Consider the following 19,871-nt stretch of genomic DNA (forward strand, 5'->3'; position numbering starts at 1 on the left):
GGTGGCAGCCAGTTCCTCAGTTAGCACTTTCAACAGGCATTTTCTTCTGTTCAGTAATTTTCCCCTTCTCACCAGACTGCCTTTACAGCCACTCACATCAGGATCCTCCATGGGGAGCAGTCCCTTTGGGCAACGCCTAGACCTGCCATGAAGCACCTCCTTCATTTCTTGCCTTGCTGTTCCTTTTTCTCCATGTTTACCATCCTTTTTTTACCACCTTTTTGGTGCTGGGGCCCGGCAGTGCCCTGCGGGGGTTGACTGGAGCCAGCGGGTACCGGTTGTGTCTGGCATGGGGCAGCCCCGGCCATGCTTCAGGGGTGCCCTGGGGGTCCCTGCAGCCCCTGGCAGCCCCCTACCACCGCACGGTGCCTGCACACAATATATATATATATACTCAGTGCCTTGTTTTATCAGTTTTTGATCACTGAAACTGCTAAAGCTGTATTCCTACAGAATGTAAGGATCTAATTCAATGCATTTACAAGAGGAAAACTGTGTGCAGAGATAACCACCAGTGTGGTAGTTTAAGAAAAAGAATATCCACATGCTGCAAAGTAATCTCCTCTTGAGGTTGGGTCTGAAAAGAAAAAGCATTTTACACACAGACCCACACACAGAGTAGAAGATTACAGAATATTACCAATATTATCAAAACAATAGAAACCCACACCCATATACCAACCAGGACAGCTTTTGTCTGCTTGCTGATTGGTTCTACTCAAGCTGTTCTGCTCAGAAGCTTTTCCTTGTGACATACTGCAATGTAAAAATTCCAAATCTTGGAACGTTTTTTGTAATTTATACCATGCATCTTTTTGTCTTAGCCTTTTAGCCTACCACCAGCAAAAGTTACTTCAATTATATTTTTAAAAAGCAGTTTTGTTTCACAATTAAATCTTGAAGTAAAATCTAGACAAGGAACTTGCCATTTATGACTATGTCTACAAGGTGACATTAGCTTGTAAAATTATGAATGATACTGATGATATGACATACCCTATTAATATATTACCACTTTAAACCAAAACTAACAGTGTTTGTTAGAACAAAACTTAACGTTATGTTGCTGACTTCATAGTATATCAGATCATGGTTTTAATATTAATAATCTACTGATAATTATGTATTTCCAAACTAAGATACTCTGACTTTGTAACCCCATTTTAGAGTAGAGATTTCATAGCTATTTTTTTCAAGAAAGTAGTGTAAAGGTCCTTTTTTGAAAATGACATCATTGAACATGAGTTTTCATACAGTGCAAACTACTTAACATCACATAGAGTTCAATCTATTAAGTATAAACAGAGGCGTTCTTTCCAATTGATGCAATCCCTCACTGCAGAAAGCCAAGTGAGATTAAACAGTTCAGTGTTCCTGTCTTCCATTTCTACCTTCCCATTCCCATTTTCTGTAAAGCTAAATGTAGCTGTGAATAGTGTTCTGTTTAAATGTAAACTGTCCTTTCTAACTTTAACCTATCTGCTGGAAGAAAAACATCTGCTGAGAATGATTTACTATGTGAAATGCATGAGAAGTCAGTTAATGAGCTGAACTATTTGTTATTTGCTCAAGCATACATGTTTTCAAGGTTTTTTTAAAAGTAATTTTCACTATTTTTAACAAAATAAGATTTGTATTAATTAAAGCCTATGAAGATTTAAAGATCTTAATGGATAGATATATCTTCCTGCAGAACCCTGCACAGAACAGTTTTTCCTGATTTCATAAAAAGAACAAATTGACCATCAATTGACTCTAATTAACAATGTAGACACTTCACAGGCATTTAGAAATAATCATTTGTTCCCAGGCATGGTCTGGTATAGCTACTCTGTGCGAGTCAATTGACAGTCTGTTGCTGTCATTAAAGAATAGGATAAGCTGAAAGAAAAGGAAGCATTACAGGCCAATGTAAGGCAAAAGTCCTGTTCTTTGGTCAGCTATTAACTGTCTCAGACTGACTTAAAATATGATCTTTTGCATATGGCTATGAGCAAGCTCTGTCTAAGCAATTAATACCATGCATGCTCCGAATATCCTGATGTCTAGACCATTCCTGAAAGTGATTTAAATTTATCTGTTTTATTTTGCTGTAAAATGTCTAGCTTCCTGAGGCAGTCACATTATCTCCACCATGGTAACCATCACTGCCAGCTGTACATAACAAGGCCACCCCTCACCACTGCTTACAATTTGCACTTACCTCTCCCTTGATTCCTTTGATACCTCAGATACAGTGGAGGAAAGAGAATAGATAGGAAGATGTCTCATCTCTCATCACCCTCTTATATTTAGATGCCATATATATATATGCGGCCCAGTGTAGTGTGATGGTTTTCATTAAACTAAGACATATTTTCACCGAAGTGAGGAAATTAAGAAGCATCAAGAATAAGGCAAGATTTATTGGATGGATAATTGGATGGATAACTATTTCAAAGATAAAGTTCAGTTGGCCAAAGGATCATATGAAAAGTCTCAAAAACTTTTAAACAATTGGAAGTGCAGATGTCAAATGCATTCACAAAAACAGAACATATAAATCTTCTGAAATTCTCCAACTCTTACACAGCATAAATGACAATCTATTAAGAAAAGGTAATATTACTCTTAACCAAAATCTAGTAATATGACCATACACAAATTTAAGAAGTGACAAAATGTCTGTGGCATATTTCACTACTGCTTATACACTATGGTGAAGCAGATGAACAAATAAACATTTTGAGTAAAGATCAAAACTGACTGTCTGTGAAAACACTTGGAAACAAGAACACTACTTTTGAAACTGGAAAGATTTCTATTATGACATTGCTGCCAATTTCAACCATCCAAAATCATAAGTCAAGCTTCAGATAATCATAGGATTGGCATAAAAATAGACCAGTAACAAAAAAACAACAAAAAAAAAATTAGTTTGTGTTTCTTTTTACTTGCTCTTTGCTTTCTGAGATCTTACAGATTACTTGTTTCATTTTGTCAAGGTTTTATAAACAAGCATTAAAACTTGAAGCTTATCTTCTAAAATAAAGGTCTGCAATCTCTTAATTCCAGCTGCAGTGGCTTTATGAAAATACTAAATATCATGAAACTTTTGTTATATTTATGAGGACTGGGAATACAGCCAATTAACTAGCGACATTTAAGACACACATTGACAAAAGAAATCATAAGAAAATGCATTCTTAAAACATCCATTACTTTCACACTTATTTTTTGGCACAAAATGTGCTCAAGACTGTTGCGAGGTTAACTTCTTAATCACTGGGCCACAGTGAAAGCAGAAGTTAAAAGTGATGGCAACTTCCCCCACTGGATTGCCAGAGCAGTAGATGGGCAGTAGATGGGCAAATGGAGTCCCTTTGCCAGAAGCAAGGGATCCACATCAGACCCACAGCCTTCATGTCCTGGTCTCACATTATTTTCATTTGCTGTAGCTGAGGTCAGAGGAACCTGTGAGATCCCTGGTCCCACCAGACAGTCTCGCATACCAGCCCTACCGCAACCAGCCTTGCTTCACCCAGCATACGCTTCCCTTTGAAACTAAATATAGCAAAAGTGATCTGTGGCAAATCCGGCAAACTCTTCTGCCTAACTCTCCCTCTCTTTCCCTTCTTCTCCCCCCCTACCCCTTGTTCACTTATTTAGACCCTTTCTACACAGAAAGGTTTAATGATATAACAATGTAATTCTTAAATACAGTATTTCAGGCATAAGCTAAATGACAATTACTCAGTTTTATAGAAGTATGACAGATTCCAGACACAGAACCTAAATCCTTTTAAATTAAAGCATTACTCGAGGAAAAGAAAAGATAGTAAGATCTCTAGAACAAAAAACAATTCCTTTCCCTGAGAATTTGCAGAACCTTGAAAAACAAGGTCTTGAATGTATCCGTGTCTCCAGATTGTATTGTAATAGAAATAATAACAATATTAACAATCAAAAATATATGAAAGAGAGGCCACCCAGCCATTGTTTTGTTTTCCATTACATTAATGGAAAACAGTTGTTATTTGAGGCTTTTTTTTGACAATCAAAATTTCAAAGATTAAAACCTTGGGAAAGCATTTACCTGTCATTGTCACCAAAACTGTTCAAAGTTCTTTAAGTGGATGACAGGAATGAAGGCAATTGTCACAGTCAGTATGGGATATCATCTTGATCCACAATGCCTAATACCTGTGTATGAGAAGTGACAACCTGTGATTACAGTCAGCTTCATCTCTTGGAAAGTCACATGTGAATAGATATAAATTCCCTTTTATTACTATTTTCCAAACTGAAGAAGATATTAAAGAATGAGACTTCTCGTCATATCTTAATGTACATATAAGTAATGAGAACATTGATTCATTGACTATATATTATAATATTTCCTCATGGAAGCATTGCAGTACAATACAATAACATTTCATTATACATAAAAATAACTGAACAACAAAGTCAATGTTACAAACAATGTAATGGAAGATCAAGATCTGCTCTGTGATTCTCACAGTCTTAAGACAAAGATTCTAATTAATCCTGTTTCAGTTTCAGTTTACATGGTCTTTCATCTCTCTGTCCTTCCTCCCACTATTTTCTGGGTTATTATTGTCATTCTATTTATCTCACATGCACACAGACTTCTTTCTCCCGAAGTCTAATAATTTTGATTTTGTTATTATTTATCATGCTAGTAATGTCTTCAGTGTTCTGAAAAGACAAAGAAAGAAAAGAACTTTATGATGAGAATACTAGTATTATATCAAAGCTGGGAGAATGCAGAACAATGACAACAGTAGAGATTCCTGTTAGCTTAACAGTCAAACACCAGTGCAGATCTTGTCTGTTAAAAGGCTGATGTGGCAACTGCATAATGGACAGATTAATGTCACACAGCTGTTGTTACAGTCACACAGCATATTGGGTCATAGAAGTTACTAATTTCATTAAGTCTGATGAGTTTTAAATTGATCAGTGCCCATGGACGCTTCTGAATGCTTTCAAAGTCACATGTATCATGCTAGCATATGTGTAAACCCAAAGTTCTTTATACATTATAAATAAAAGAGGCTTTGTTTGCAAATCTCAGTACTAGTGATCATACTATCTCTTCATCAAGAAAAAGAAAAGAAAAAAAAAGGTTTAATTTCACTCATTCTTGGACATGATTTACCTGGAACTTACAAATTAAAAAAAGTTTATATGCAACAATGTTAGTGTACACATTATGTTAAAGTGTAAGATATTGGGATCCCGTGTTATAAAATATTTCAGACTGAAACCTTAAATATCAAAGTCTGGCTATTTTCCAGTTACAGAATGATAGAAAGTGCTGTTAGAAGAGACTGTGAAATTATCAAATCCATTCAAAGGCAAAATTGATTCTATCAATTTCAGTCCTGCCAGATAGTTTTATTACCTACTTTTAAAATTTTCAGTGATGGAGACATCACAATCTCCATGCTTCATTATTCTTATGTTCTTCAAGACCTCCTTTGCTACAAAATAAGGAATCTTATGTTATGTGGAACAGTTTATTCCTTGCCTTTTTGCTGGTATGGGAAATGAAGAAGCCCCAGTCTGAACACATTTCAGTTGTTTAAGACTGAATTGAAGTCACTGCCATATGGAAATTCAGAAGTTTATGCAGCAGGCCTAGGATGAGATAAGAAACCACTAGTGGAGAAGACAACATCCTTAGCAGCATATCGTTAGAGAGAACTGTGTTTTAATCCCTGAAAAGGTTGTTAACTTCAGTCTTACCTCCTCACATCTGAAACAGGTTAGCTTGCAGCAGTCATAGGATTCTGAACATCAGGCAGTCTTTTATGAGTTCTTTTGAGGGTTTTATGAGGTTTTATCACATTGGTTTTATAAAGAAATGCGATGAAGAAGGAGTTCCTAAATGGGACTGGTTTATTTCTATTCTGCTTCCAACAATATGTTGGCATCCATCAAGGAGACCATAGGTAATGAGTCCAAGCTACCCATTTGCTAATGAGCTGATGGTGGGGTCAGTCCCCTATACTTTTTCAAAGTGACTGTGATACCTCACCAGTGTTTTCATGAGACTTTTTGGAGATGAACAAAAGGAGGTAATTCCCAAATGATTTACAAGAGCAGAAAGTTTTCTGGTTTCATTGTTCCTATTGTTACTCTTATTGTTTAATTCATTTGCACATCAACTAATTTAATGTAAGGAAAGTACTTTAATGATGAACAAGCTGTTCCTTAAGTTTCTGTCAGAGAGCTAGCACTGATTGGCACATCACCTCAAACTAGACCTTTGAGCTCTTTTAGAGATTTTTCCTTTTCATAATTAGCTTAGTTAAAAGCACTTACAGTAACCATGTAATCAAGAGCTAGACGTAATGATTTGATGTCCTGTACTAATCTTTCTCCATCTAAAGAGTATTTAATCTTGATGAATAAGATGGATAGATTATATTTCTGAGTCTTTTAAACCCTAAGTTTATTATCCCACATCATGCCATTGTGTCCTATTCCCATATAGCACAATAGCTATCAAAGTGTTTTAAGAAAGGAAGTATTGATATCTTTTATTGATGAGAAAAACTAATGCTTTAGCATAGGACTTGTAAAGAAATCATTTGGAATAGATGAGTAAAGGAAAATATATAATTTCATAGGACAAGATCTTTCAGAATAAACCTCATACATAAATGGAAAGAGGAGTTATGTCACTGGGCCACGCATGAGTAGAACTCTGATGATAATAACAAGGTTCACTACATAAATGAAGACTTATTCTAAAAAGGAAGAATACATCTAGGCTATATCAGTTTAGCACCTTGTAGACTATGTTCTCAGTCAGAAAAAACATCATCCCTCTCACTTCCCAGTACAATTCCTCACATTTATCCTATCTTAATCACATCAAACTTCAACACGTTAGCTGCCGCATTTGACAGCTGCTGAATTCCTAGTTATTTATTTATAAGAAATACATGATGATTTTTCTTAATTTCCCTAACAATTCTTTAAAAATCATAAATGCCATAGAATTATGGAAACATTTAGGTTGGAAAAGACCCTCAAGATCATAAATTCCAAGTGTAAATTTAACACTGACAACTCCACCACAAAACTATCACAATTGCTTGAGAATAGAACTGACAAAAATGGATTTATTTTGCACTGTGTAAATAACATGAAGAAAAACAATGTTCTAACTACAGAGACATGAAATGTTGGCCAGCACTGTATTGCACTAGAGAAAGCAAACCTGCAAATGCCTACATGTATATGTATATATATATATATGTATATGAATAAATAGTTAAATACAGATGCAAGTGGAATTGTTTTCAATTTACTTTGAATATCTACATCTGAGTTAGCCATTTAGAATCCTTTTAGGGTCAGTAGAGAAAAATAGGCTTTCTGCATTATGAATCATCTGACATGGTTTAGATTTATGTATTGAGCTGAAATAAATTCCACTCTAATACTTACTTTCCTTCCATTGACAATAGCAGAAGTCAAATGGCTAACTGAAACAAAAAGATGTACAGTTTAGGTGGTGATATTAAATGTGGCTTTGATATTTGCTTATTGCTAATTATGTAAAAGCTTCTTAAATTACAGTAAAGTGCAATAAGTAATGGGTACAATATAGGACATCTTTGGTAAAATTAAATTAAGAGTTAGACAAATTTAGAGGTCTCCTCTTCAAGACAAGAAAGAATCCAATTGCTCCTGTTGTGACAGCTTAGTTTGAAAGAAAAAATATGAGGCTTGAAGGCAACAAGAGATGGGGCATTATAGCCTGACCGAGATAACATGTACCTGAACTGTCAGAGGATGGAATGGATGCTGATAAACAAAATGTTTACTGCTCATTGGGATTTGTAGCTCAAAAGTATGGATCAAAGTGATTGTAGCAAACTGCTGTAGTACAGGATATCTTTAAACTCTATCGTTCAAAAATGTATCTGATGCTAATTTTTAGATCTTTGTAACCAAGCAGAAGAATAATGTCTGTGAACGTCCACTTCAGTCCTAAGCCAAAGCACAGAAAAAGTAAACAAATCCCTGGCTACTACAGTTGAACGGAATAGTTTTATTGGATAGCAAAGGAGAAAACAGATCAACTGAGACTGTTTTTACATTGCTTCTGATTAAGTGGGATGTACGGTGATGCTTATCTCCTTGCAATTAAAGAAAAAGGCAAACTTCAGTGACTGAGTGTCATAAGTAAATGTTTTCACAATCCTAGGTGATAGAGCTGTGGCATGGATGGGACCACTGGGCATAGGAAACCCAAATGTGTCGGGAAAATAAACTTTTTCCCTTATTTTTGAATTCCAGGGTGTTTTTGAAAATGTGTATAAAAGGTCTTACAAAGAGAAGGAGACAATTATTCAGAGTACCATTTGCTCATTATACTGTAATTATATAATCAGCACTTACATGTGTCTCACAATAAGCAAGATTCAGCCTCCTACTGTAGTGAAGGAAGTACTGTTTTCTGTCAGTTTTCCACCTGCTGGTAGGTGATCAAAAGGTGGCAGAACTTTCTACCATTCAACAATTTCCTCACATTTGTACTTTCTCATTTTAGACTAATGGGACTAATTTAGAGTAATCTCCACCTCCCAACAATCTTGCTATTAGAAAACTATGAGAATTTTACATATTGTTATCTGAAAGCTCAATCAAGAGCAGTTTGCCAAGGCAGATCAGGGTGTCAAAAAATGGCTTCATTTGCTGAAATAACACCTGAGTTAGTACATTGTTTAAGTGTTTGCCAAAGCTAAGGTCGATCACTGACTGTCTGGCACAGTACCTGCAATTTAAAAATGCCTTCATTACCCTGTGCCACCTATACCTCATATTTCCTCCATCCTAGGTGGATCAGATGTTGGAGAGAGCAGTGGCAGGAAGGGGCAGGAGGGAGATGACCATCTCATAATGTCAAACTGTGAGAAGCAGTTGTGGAGTGCTGTCCAGAATCTTGTTTGAGGCCTGACACAGTGGGACTAGCATCTCTTCACTGCTCAACACCACAGTCTTTTCTCTTGCCCTATGGTCTGCTTGCAGTTGTTCAGTGGGCTACAGAGGCACTGAACACTGCTGCAGTGTGCTAGGAACACCTCCTGGCTAATAAGGAGCATGAAACAGGAGTTAGCTGAATCATTTCCATGTTCATTAAATTAGATTCCACCTCATAATGAAATTCTGGCACACTTTTGTTCTAAATGTCAGGGTTTTTAAATTCTTACTCAGCTTCCATCTCTCTTCACTTACTTCCAGGCTGATAAATAAAATATTTCAGTGGCAGCACTTAAAATCTGTATGCTTAAATCTTAAGTCTATTCTTTTCCTGTTACTACTATGCTGTATCAAAACAACTAGAGAAGGCAATCTCTAACAAAACATGCCTCTGTCAGAGTTCAGTTGCACTTGTAGCTTACTCTTCAGATTGGTTACCTATATGTTGCAGGAAGTAGCTGAATCTTTTGTTCATGCCAGGAGACTATTCATTAAGTAATTCACACAGTTATTTCCAGTCCTAGCTTACCTATTCACCCTGCACAGTGTGCCTTTCAGCCTAAAGGATCTACTCTCACCTAAGCACATCCTCAGGAGTAATGGTATGTGAACTATTAGCTCTGCAGAACTCTATTTAGCTGTTAGACGTGAAGACTCTTTTTGCAAATACAGTGACTGAGTAGCTGGTGTTCACCACACTCTTGAAAAGATAAGTCATTCCTGGATGATTTATGGAAAATATGTCATGTAAGTAGAAAAGCTATCAAAACAGAGAAATTCAGAGAGTCTGTAAATTCCAATATCCCCTCTCTGCAAGTGGCCACTACCATATACTTTAGGGGAAAGCCTAAGAAAATCTGAAGAAAAACAATAACATTTCCTCAGACAAAATGCATTTTTAAACTCTCACTCTTGGGTGACTGCTTATGCTCAGAATGACAGAATGACAGAAACTCTGCCACAATAATAATAATAAAAAGAAAATAATAGCTTATTGTTACTTTTGTGGCTGGACTCATGGCTCATGTAAATGCCTGATTCATTTTATGTCAGCTACATTCTCAACCTCACTAATAGGCTGTGCCATTCCTCCTATAGGAATAAATTCCAGAGGATAATTATATATTATGAAGAATTATATCACTTTTCATTGTAGCTGAATGCTACTTTCCCTCACCCCCTACTCCCTCAACTTTCCTCCCTTTCACTGTTTTGTATTCCTCTGTCATATCTCTCTCACTTAATTTTTCTCATCCCCATCCTAAGTCCCCATCTTATTTTTTGTTTTTATGGAAATCTACAACAAGTAAAAAGACTCTAAGAGCTGTTTATTCACTATTCCTGAGGTATGGATGCAAAATACTTTTTTGGTCAGTACAATCTTATGAAGTTTAATATAATGAAAATTAAAGCACACACAGGCTGTGAAACTATCGGCATGGGGTCCATTCCAATAATTACAACAGCCCTGACAAAAGCCCTGAAATCAAATTTCCTGGATGAATAAATTTGGATAGTCTTATGAGAAGATTTCTTTTTCAAACAATGCACAATGAAGTGATCACAGATACATCTGGCAGAATCCCTAATGTGTATTGCGTTCCCATCTACCAAACTCAGTTTTACTGTTCAGTGACGCTATTTAGATTTTAAAATACAGTCACTGTGTGCTATGTGGAATGTATCTCATTAAAATGTTTTCTGAATCAAGGTGAAATTCATACTATATCATAGTGATTACCTTTTGGCAAGATTCAAATAAACTAATATTTACATATGTTAGGCTCACAAAAGCATGGAGAAAAATCTTGGTTCCATTTTTGTGAGGACACTATATAAACTATTTTAAATTAGACGTTTTTAGATGACAGCAGTATATATTATTATTCATATATTCTTCTTTTTAATTCCTAAATGCTTGAGTAGATCTCTTGAACTGTGTCTTTTTAAAACTCATTTAGTAGTAATGACCTGGATACTAAACAAATGTTAACGCATCAAGCACTTCCCCCCCACCCCGCCCCTTACCCTCACTTGAACGAAGATTAATAGAATTAATATATGTTTTATCATATACTTTCCTCTAAAAAAACTTTCAGCCAGATAATCTAGTACCAGGAAAAAGAGAAGGATGGAACGAGATTGCACATAAAGGGTAGGAGCAGGATGTAAATGTAAGGACAGAGAAACGTGAAAGAAGCAAATAAATGTCTTTCAGTCCATGTCAAGCATGCAAAACAATGATTACCTGGAAGTTCTAGGGCTGTCTGTAGAAGCAGCACTCAGAGATATTTGCATGACCTGAAAGATATGAAGATTTCTCTCCTGCCACTACTGTCTTGCTCAAGTTGAGATTGCTCAAAAGTAGTGTTTAGGTGATTCCATGCCTGAAAATTTATGTCTCGATTGGCATAATTATATGAGCTATCATCACAGAGAATATTTACTGCATGCTCATAGTTCTAAATTGCTAATGTGCTTTTAATGTTCACTGGAAAAAAGAGTGGTTCAGGTTAGCCTTGACTCTAACCAATATTCTAAATATTCTTTAATTTGTTTAATGGTTATTTGGTTAATTGGCAAAAGGTATTCTGAGATACTCTTATGTGCAGATCCTCATTCTATTAACTTTCTGTTCTTCAGTATATGTTCTTCATCTGAGCAGTACCCTCAGAAAGAGTAAAACGGTGAAAACAGCAGATATTAATCTATCAATATCTGCACTGGCTTATAAACCAGCAGCATTGTGAAAGCATGAAATACATTACAGTGGTTATTATAGCATATTGCTGGTCTGTTTTTATCATTTTCTCCTTTACATCATAGGTTTAAACTGATATTTGTTCCAGAGTCATCTCCCATGGAGCAGAATGGAAAAACAGAATTTTACCAAGGAATAGAACATATTCACACATACTGCATAGGAAAAATTGAAATAAGAGTGTTATGACTTTATGAGGTGTAAGCTGTGCCCAGTGCAGCTAGACAATGCATACAGACCTGAAGCTTTAAAATGCTCTGTCTTGCAGAAAAGAAACTTATTTTATGTGAGTTTAGTGATATTCAGTAGAACTGACCCTCTAAGGAACACAATTTCCTTTTATGAAAGAGAAATTGAACTCTCAGAATTTTATGTATAGTATGCTTTAAGAGAACTGAAACCTCTAGATGAGCACATAAAATCACAGCTGGAAAAGTCTAGAAGCAAAAACATGGGTAAAGAAAGAAAAGGTTCCTAAAATATGTTGTGTTCTTGAAAGTTAACCTTTCTGCCCTTACTGCTGTAACAAAAATCATTGAACCTTAAGATCTGTTCAATAGATATTGTTTTCTATAACTTAAAATCACAGAATAAAGTAGGTTGGAAAGTATCCCTGGATGTCATCTGATCCAAAGCCCTGCTCGAAGCAGGGCTAAGTTTAAGGTTTGATCAAATTGCTCAGGATCTTGCCCAATTTTGTATTTTCTCTGTGTACTTCTGAAACAAGTGTGGCTTCATCTTCTTCATAACAACCATTGGGTTGATGAAGACAGCAGTAAGACTTCACTAACCCTTCTTCCTCAGACTGAAGGCCCTGCCCTACCCTCCACCCCCCCACAATTTTCTCAAGCTCTTCTTATAAGGCGTATCCTCCAGCCCTCTTGGTAGCTCTCTAATGGGCTCACTCCAGTTTGTGAATGTTTTTCTTGTACTGGGGACCCTAAATCTCAATGCAGCACTCAAAATGCTGTTTCAGGTGCCAAAGCAATGGAGATAATTTCTCTCCCATCTTACTGGACACGTTCCTACTCGTGCTGCTCAATATGCAGTTTGCCGTCATAACCGCAAGGGCGCACTGCTGATTCAGGATCAATTAGCTGGGCACCAGGACTTCCAAGGCCTTTCCCTTAAAGTTGCTTTCAAGCCAGTTAGGCCTGTCCTCTTGCAGGGGATTATTCCACCCCCATTATTGTTAAATGTCATGAGGTCTCTGTTAGTTCATTTTTTACAGCACATTGAAATCTCTTTGAATGGTCACCCTTCCCTCCAGCGTATCAAGTACTGCTCCCAGTTTGGTGTCATCTACAAACTCACTAAAGGTGCTTTTCATCTAGTCATCCTAGCTGTTAATGTGAGCATCAGCTAATTATTGTCCCATGAATAACACCTCTAGTAACATAAGCTAGCCTCTTCATAAGCCTTGGATGCACCCTACTTTCGTATTAGGGTCCTATTGTGCTATTACTGTCTTACCGTCTATGTACATTCAGAAATATTTTTATATTGCTTCAGTCCAGAGTTCCTTCATCCCTGCCAGCCTTCTACCATACTTGCTTGCCTTCACGCACATGAGGATGGGCTGTTCTTGTGCCCTGAAGAGATGGTCCTTGAGGATCTACCAACTCTGCTGGACCCTTTCGTTCTTCAGGGCTAGCTTCCTGGGGAGACTGCCAAGTATTTCTGTGAAAAAGCCTAGGTCAGGTTTCCCAAAAACCAGGGTTGCAATTCTGCTATTCAACTTCACACAGTCACAGACTATTTGAGCTCTCAGGGATGTCTTGGGATTGTCAAGTCTAACTTCTGCTAAAACAGGGTTAGCAAGGGCAGGTTGCCTAGGACTCCATCCAGTCCTTAACTCTGTCCCTCAGGGCCTTAAACTCTACCACCATATACATAATGGAGACTTCCATCAGTCTTCACATCCCTGAGTAGTTCTTCCTTGTTCATGTGTAGCAGGTCCTGCAGAGCATATCCCCTAGTTGGCTGCCAAACTATTTGTTCTTGTTTGTGCCACCCATGTCAAGCAGGTATCAAGATAGAATTTCCCATGAATACCAAGACCTTCAACAATGAGACTGCTTCCTTTAAAATCTGTAAAGAAGACTTCAACTGTTTCCTTCTCTTGTGGAGGTCCTCTGTAGGGGATGCTCACCATAGTTTCATTCTTGTTGGCTTCTATTCTTTAACCTGGCAGTTTTTTACTATCTTGTCACTCATCCCAGAGCAAAACTCCACATAGTGAAGTGCTTCCCTGCACGGAGTGCAAATCTCCATCCTGTCTTCCTGGCCTGCCTTTCCCCAAAAGTCCATATCTACCAATGTGCCCTTATGTCTCTGTGATTCCAATGAGATACATTTGTGACTGCACAAGGACTTCTAATTTCTCCTGTTTTGTTTCCCATCCTGCATGTGTTCATGCACAGGCACTTGGGATGGGCACCCAGATATACAGCTTTGTTTGGAGAAGTGTGATAGCCTCCCGTATTGTGCTGTCCCTGAGAACCTTCTATGTCCCATCCTGTCCCGTCCCGTCCCCCGCACCCCCCCCCCCCCTTCTATTTTTCCTTGTATTTTATGTAGTCTCTCCCTCTGAATCTCCCTTTAAGTCCAGCCTCCACCATCTTGGCAATCTATACCCCGTCACTTACATATAACTTCAGGGCATCTGTCCTTCCATGTAATATGGATTTGGGTTTTCTTTGCCCCTGCAAAGTCTCTGCAAAGATCGTTTCCATGTCCTGCCTCTCACCCCTGTTGTTACACCATCTACTCATCTTCTCCCATAGCTCCTTCACTTGACAGCCCTGTGTCTGTGCTAGGCTGCACATCCCACAGGTGTAAGCCTTGGCCTAGGAAAAAACACAGGCATTCCTGGCAACAACCTAGTACCTGGGAAATCTTGTCCTTTCTCAGGAGTTGTGTCTTCGTTAAAGCCATGTCCTGGTGGGGTGCACTGCAGGTTAAGTTGGGAGCCACAGTCCCTGATGTACCTTTGCTATTTCAGCACCAGCTCCAGCAGTCCCACACAATTCCTTGTTCATTGCTTCTGGCATCCTGCATGTCCTATCCTGCACCAGCTGCTGAATGCTGATTAATATGTCCTGTTCATATGCTCCTCTTCTACAAGCCTGGTTCAGATTAATTTTGGTAATTAACTTAGGCTGTATGATTCTTACAAATACAAAACCTCTACTCTGCAAGGGAGAAAGGACAAGCAAAAAGAAAGGCCTCCCTGTAACCCAGTGATAAATGGTCCCTCACTGCCGAAGAAAAATTCTATACCCACTTCAAATAATTGTGTATGGTTTTTTGCATTTAAGTCTTGGGATTATATGTATAAACAGAATGAGCAGAGACATGAGATCTCATCACTTTTTCTTGGGGAATATTCTCGACTACAAAGTTTGACTCCCTTTCATTTAACTTGTTCCATCCTTATGAAGCTGTTTGTCTCAGCTAATGCAAGACAGCTTAGTAAAATGTGTCTCATTTTGCAGAGTATACTAAACCATAATTGTCCCACAGAGAAGTGTTTAGGATTCTAAAGAAGAATATGAAATTTCAGTGTTCACTCTCAGGCTGAGAATTACTTCAGTTATTTTTCTGATGAATAATTGATGCTTGCTAACTAAGCTGTGGTCCTAACAGGGGGTGGCACTACTAACACCTTGAAATGAACTCCGAGTGGCCTTTGATGGGTTCTTACACATTAAATAATATTTGACAGTAGGTGATATCTGCTGAGAAATAAGCTTGAGAGTCCACGTAATTCTTACTTTACAACCGTTTGAGCATAGTCCTATTAGTACATTCTTCAAATTCCTTATCATCTCAAGGAGGTCATGACGCATTCTCTTGCTCTGAACAAGTGTTTGTGATGTCAATGGCAATACCGAAATATCTTAAAAACCAGATTTAGAAAGTGTTACTATTTAATAATTATGGACATTTTCTTCTTCTTTCAAAATCTCTGGGTTTGCCTATTTTGAGATTTTAAAGGACAGACTTACCCCCCATCCTCCTTTGTTTTTCTGTGAGTTTCAATGAAATGGTCAAAAAAATGGCAACCACAAGAATTAAAATTTTCAGCAATGCAGAGCATCATTTTATCTTGTCAGAAATTGACACTTAATATACAACATATGTTACTGCAAAAAAAAATTCATGCAAATGCTATTCATTGTTCTCGTCTATGAAGTATTTAGAATTGGATGACTTGGTGCTCATCATAATCTTCTGTGAATGTAAATTAGGCTGAGTATTATTAAACTGCAGACATAAAATAAAGAAAAGGAAGTTCAATACATGATAAAACTATGGAAATCTTTTCCATGGGATATTGTAAAAGCCAAAACACAGATTTTAAAAGGATTAGGAATATTCATAAGAAGAAAATTCCATAAAATACAGTTAAACACAAAGATATGGTTTATGGCTCAGAAAATACTAAACCAGCAGATTTCTGGAAGGATTTATCTGGGGAAGTATCATTAGGGAATTACACTGAAGGTATCCACTATCATTTTTTTTCTAAGATGGAACACTGGACTAGATAAATCTTTAGCATGACCTAGTATAGCTGTATTCTTAAAAGTTTTGTGTCAACACAAACTCTCCCTGATCTACACTGACTGCAAAGTCGTACTTGCTAATATATTATTTCACCAACATTCTTTTACTCCAGTCCAAAGTGCATAACTTTTCTAATGCAGAAAGGATCTCTGACTGAGGCATTTTAAAAACTCTTTTGAAAGCATTTGAAAGAACTGATTTGAACTAAACCAAATCTGATTTCATGTATATCTTGTCCGAGGTCACTAATAATAAAGTAACTTTGTGACAAATATGCCTCTCAACTACTGCATACAATGTAGATGAATTCTACATAAAATAGATATATCCTGAGGTTGAATCATTATATTTAAACAAATCTCACTGCATTGCTAACACACAAAGCTTACGTTGCACAACCCTGTGATTCAGTTCCTGGCATTACATTCATACAGCTACATGCCATGCAATACGCTAAATCCTTTTAAATCCTCTAACAAATTACTATTTCAACTAGGAAGCATAGTAATGAAATTATTGTATTACCATTCACCCTTGAATTAAAATAGAAAACAAAAAACATTTTCTCTCTACTCCAAACCCATACCAATAAAATCTGAGCTGAATAATTTCTGGAGCTGGATAAACAGTTGCACTGATACTCCTAGAAAGTGAATATTAACCTTGCACACTTGATGGCTCACACCAGAAAGTTTATAATTTATGTGGAATGAGATAATATTCGGGGTAGTAAGAATCCCAAATCCCTCAGACCCCTGACACAGAGGCAATTAAGTGAGCCAGACAAGGGTCTGACTGCATCCTTCACAACTACAACTAGGCATGCACACACAATTACTTCACAGCACTCTGACACATTACATTTAAACTCTGTACCCGCCCAATAAATCTTGCAGAAGCCTGTATTTATCCATCAGCATTGCCTTGGGCAAGGCCTATATGACCTAGAAAGGCAAACCTGTAGCAGTTTATAAAATTCTCTGATGCTGTTTACCTGATACCTCTCTTGAAGCTTCTTTACTCTGTAACAGGTTCAGTGCTACAATAACTACTGCCAGGTCTCTTCCAAGTAATACTATCAATCACCATGCAAAATGTGCAACTCTCTTGATTTCACGTTGTTGAAAATATTATACAATATGTGATAAAAACATGGCCCTATCGAAGACAGCGGAAAATTTGTAACTGACTTCTGTAGGACTGCAATTAACAACTTTATAGGTCTTTAAGACGTAACTGCAGGAGTTCTGTAGTTTTGTAAGATTTTCAGTTGTTTCTTAATAGGGTTTTTTATAGATATTATGACTGCAGTGAGAAATTTGAAATTACAAACTAAAAAGTGAGTAAAAAATTAAAAGAAGCATTTATGTTTCTGCATCTATCTACTTTTCAGAAAATCATGTTAGTGATTTTATTTTTTTCATAAGACTTGAACAGTTTGAATATTTAATGTCTCTTATGACCTTAATGATCATTTGTTAACAGTGGTCTGAAACTAAATTACTGTGTTTTAAATATCCTGTTCAAAATTAACAATTAAATAGGTATAATAGATACTTCTCTTATAATCAACTTCTAATAAGTGGGAGGAAATCCTGTTCTTTCAGAAATAAGTAGCTAAAGTAATTATAAAAATTACTCAGCTGGCTGTAATTATTTATAATTCCTAAGTTGCCTTTCAACTTATTTCTAGCAAATTTTCAGTGTTTGGAATGAAAGCTTAGTATTTATGTTGAGCTACATAAAACAATATTCAGCAAATATACTTTTCTGATTCGTATTCTTTAGGCCAAAGCTGAATTACCACCCAGTTTAATTTATAAATGAGCACCGCTTCCTAACAACAGGGTTAAATAATTAACTTCTGTTCCCTGTGCATGGGGTGAGTGGGAAAGAGGGAAAAGGAGATTTGGGTGGAAAGAGTAATCAAATTTGTTAGTAAAAAACCCCAATTTTAACATGAGGGTCAGAGAACAGACACTGAATTGTTAACTTTTAATTTGCCACAATGTTGTAATCATACTGCTTTCTATTTCCATTGGCAGTATTTCCCATTTGTTGAATTCATGTGTTGCTATAATTTTGTTCTTTGACATATGCTTGAATGAGCCTAACAGAAGTCACCAAAGAGAAAAACATCTGATGTAAAAATAAGGAGAATTTTGTAATGAACTTTGTTTCTTGAAAACTGTATCTGATACATTTTCTGAATTAAAGTGAGCAGCTCTAATGGTAATTTTAAATATAACAAGAAATAGAAATGTTAGGGTTTTTTATTTATTTTCAGTGTTTATGCAAAACCATCACTAATGATGACAAATGCACTGTTCATATAACTCTGCATTGATTCAGCAAATATTTTTCCCTCTTGAAATCTGTAATAGAAAGTGCCTTCCATGTGCTAATAAACATATTTACATTAGAAAACCAGAATGCTTATTTACTGTATGCTTACAGTAAATATCTGACATGTATTTAAATGTCATGCCTATTAGAAATTTTACGAAAGACAAGTGTCACATATTTGCAAAAGATCAATCCTGTTTCTCTTTACCACCCATGTCTTTCCAATCACTGATGCAGGTTCAAGCCTATGCAAGGCTTTTTTTCCCCCCTCTGTCAAATTTCATAGATACCAAGCCGGAAATACATATATTAAATTTAAACCAGTACTAGTCCAAATGTGCATACTTTCTGAAGAGAAGTCCCTCTCATATCAAAACAACTGCTGACCTACTTTTGTTATCTCTTCAGATATACCATTCCACTGTGCACCACTAGCAAATTCCTTGGATGAAAAACTGCTGTTATGCTAAGGAAAGGCATTCTGGTACCTTCCTGTGCCTCTGTCTCTTGCCTACACCTCACTGGAGATCTACAGTTTCCCTTTTTGAGTGAGACTGGCAGAAAATGTGACAGTAGTAGGTGGTAGCAGGTCAGATACTTTTGGTTAAAATATAGTATTCTCCTTAAGAGAGATTTGCCAGAAATTTTCTGATTGAAGAATCTCAAAAGCCATGTGGCTTCACAGACAGAAATAGGAAAGTAGTAGCTATGCAGGATTCTGAGATTATAAACAATCTGATTTTATAAAAGAGTGACCTGGGAAGAGACAGGAAGACATGGGACAATAAACAGCAGGGACACAACAGACTCAGACAAGCTGGATACATTCAAGTCCCTGGAACAAGCTGGGGTTCACCCAGGGGTGATGAAAGACTTGGCTGCTGTGAATTTTTTATTCAAACGTCTGTCATCTGCAAAATACTATGGTGATGAGGAGAGGTGCCTGACTAGTAAAAACTAGAAAAAAACTAATGCAATGCCCATTCTGACTTTAGAAAAGGCAAAGTAGCCTACGTGGGTCCAAGGTATAAGCTAATCAACATCACCCCAACCCCTAGAAAGATCAAAAAATATTTACTTTTAGGTTCTATTTCAAGCACATGAAGGATAAGTGTACCTGGAATAGTTTGCACAGATTTACAAAGGGCTTGGCCAACATAAAAACCTTTTTGCCATGAAACAAGTTTTT

This window comes from Falco rusticolus, chromosome 5, assembly GCF_015220075.1.
Source record: "Falco rusticolus isolate bFalRus1 chromosome 5, bFalRus1.pri, whole genome shotgun sequence".
In the NCBI taxonomy this organism is placed as follows: domain Eukaryota; kingdom Metazoa; phylum Chordata; class Aves; order Falconiformes; family Falconidae; genus Falco; species Falco rusticolus.